This window comes from Salvelinus sp. IW2-2015, linkage group LG14, assembly GCF_002910315.2.
Source record: "Salvelinus sp. IW2-2015 linkage group LG14, ASM291031v2, whole genome shotgun sequence".
Lineage (NCBI taxonomy): Eukaryota > Metazoa > Chordata > Actinopteri > Salmoniformes > Salmonidae > Salvelinus > Salvelinus sp. IW2-2015.
In genome coordinates, this window is record NC_036854.1 from 5407659 (window position 1) to 5410474 (window position 2816).

Sequence of the window (2816 nt, forward strand, 5' to 3'; positions counted from 1 at the left end):
GTAGCATCATGAACTAGCATTAGAGTGTAGCATCATGAACTAGCATTAGAGTGGAGCATCATGAACTAGCATTAGAGTGGAGCATCATGAACTAGCATTAGAGTGGAGCATCATAATTAGCATTAGAGTGGAGCATCATGAACTAGCATTAAGGTGGGCATCATGAATTAGCATTAGAGTGGTGCATCATGAACTAGCATTAGAGTGGGGCATCATGAACTAGCATTAGAGTGGAGGATCATGAACTAGCATTAGAGTGTAGCATCATGAACTAGCATTAGAGTGTAGCATCATGAACTAGCATTAGAGTGGAGAATCATGAACTAGCATTAGAGTGGAGCATCATGAACTAGCATTAGAGTGGATCATCATTAATTAGCATTAGAGTGGAGCATCATGACCTAGCATTAGAGTGGAGCATCATGAATTAGCATTAGAGTGGTGCATCATGAACTAGCATTAGAGTGGAGCATCATGAACTAGCATTAGAGTGGAGGATCATGAACTAGCATTAGAGTGTAGCATCATGAACTAGCATTAGAGTGTAGCATCGTGAACTAGCATTAGAGTGGAGGATCATGAACTAGCATACACTCTAATGCTAGTTCATGATCCTCCACTCTAATGCTAGTTCATGATGCCCCACTCTAATGCTAGTTCATGATGCTACACTCTAATGCTAGTTCATGATGCTCCATTCTAATGCTAGTTCATGATCCTCCACTCTAATGCCAGTTCATGATGCTCCACTCTAATGCCAGTTCATGATGCTCCAGTCTAATGCCAGTTCATGATGCTCCACTCTAATGCCAGTTCTCAACCACCATCCAGGCCAGAGCCCTGGGGCCTGAGAGCTGAGGACACTAGACAGCTGAGGTCAGTGTGAGTGAACAGCGTTTCCCCAAGGGAAGGGGGGGAACACTAATGAATAATAATCAGGTTGTAAATTGCAACCCTCTACAGGAAATTAGAGACTGATTGAAGGCTCCTCATCTTCCTGCACATCATTGATCCACAGCAGCCGTCACCACAGCAACACTCACTCAGACCTCCCTAGGTTGAACTGAACTCACTGAGACTGGGACACTTCTGTTCTCTCATCTCATGTTCGTGATTAGGATAGGCATGAAATAAATCTGATTTATGACCAGTTAGTCACTCGTTACACTGGCACCGGGCCTGACAGGTGTGAGGTGAGGTGTTGATCCAGAGACAGTTTGTTTGTGTTTTGTGGGGTAGGGCCTATTCTAAAGGTTAGATTATGATTGGCACTTCTCTCTGAAGCTCCCTCCTGTTGCCAAGCATCAGGTTCCTCTGCGCACCTAGATACGCCCCCCCCATCCCTCCCAACCCGGTCACTATTTGGTTCGATCCAAGACTTGGATTTCCAGGAGTTTAGACTCGTACTGGTCCAACAGGTTGTTGTTGGGTGGCGTGGTGGGCATCGGCTCAAGCATGAAATACAGCCCGGCAGCCACCTCATCCTCAGCTTTCAGCCTTTGCACCGCGTCGTGGATCCTTTGCCGTTGGTGCGGTATGTAGACACCATCGCCTTCCAGATCATCATAGCCGTTATCCATGAAGGACTCCACATACTGAGAGAGCCATGGCTCTCTTGACAGCAAAGAGAAAAATGTAAGTTTTAAAGTTCATTTCTGGCAACTTTGTCATAGGGCGTTTAGAAAATGTTGCAGTTGTAAAGCAAGTTTCCTGCAGTTCTACACATTTTGCCATGGGGTGGAGTGAATTTTTGGCAATTTTATAATACGTTTCATGCAATTCTACTCATTTTGCCATGGGGTGGAGAGAAATAATTTAATCCGTTTTACAGATAATTTCCTGCAATTCTACTCATTTTGGCATGGGGTGGAGAGAAATAATTTGATCAGTTTTACAGATAATTTCCTGCAATTCTACACATGCCATGTTAATGATATCTGAGCGAGAGTGAGTAACCAAATCAATGGAGGTCAGGGCCCCTGGGTATGTGCCCTGCTTGCCCGGTTGGTCATTCTGCCATGATTACCACACATTTAGATAACTGACTAGACTAATTTAGCAATCTAATAATTGTCAGCTGACATGGCTAATTGAGTGACTATCAGTGACTGACAAAACAAGTGAAAAACTGCTGATGCACAACCACATTTCGAACTTGCACCTTGTGTATTCTACTATTCCAACTCTTATAAGTTGAGACCTGACTGAGTTCCTAAACTACTCTTCTAGTGGCCAGGGGCCCTAAACGACCAATTATGTTGCTTATGCCTGGAGCCAGCACTGGAGAGAGCGTGAGGGTCTTCAGCCACTCAAACACGATGCTGGGTCCACTGGTGGTCATTTTGGGGAGCAAAAAGAAGAACAAATGTAAAGGAAAAAACTTCACAGCACTTCACTGTTTTCCCTCAACTTAATTATTCAGTAAATAACCAGATAAACACTCTAGTAGTGAGTGATTTAGCTTTATACTAATGAAAATCCTGACAGATGTAGTACCCTCATCATCTAGTTCCATATTCAATGACCAAATGTACCTTTCACACATACTTAAAGTGTTTGCCAGTTACAGGAAAGTCCACAGTATGCCCACTATGAATAGTCCCCAGTATCCCCTCTATGAATTGTCCCCAGTATCCCCACTATGAATTGTCCCCAGTATCCCCACTATGAATAGTCCCCAGTATCCCCACTGTGAATAGTCCCCAGTATCCCCACTATGAATAGTCCCCAGTATCCCCACTATGAATGGTCCCCAGTATACCCACTATGAATAGTCCCCAGTATCCCCACTATGAATAGTCCCCAGTATCCCCACT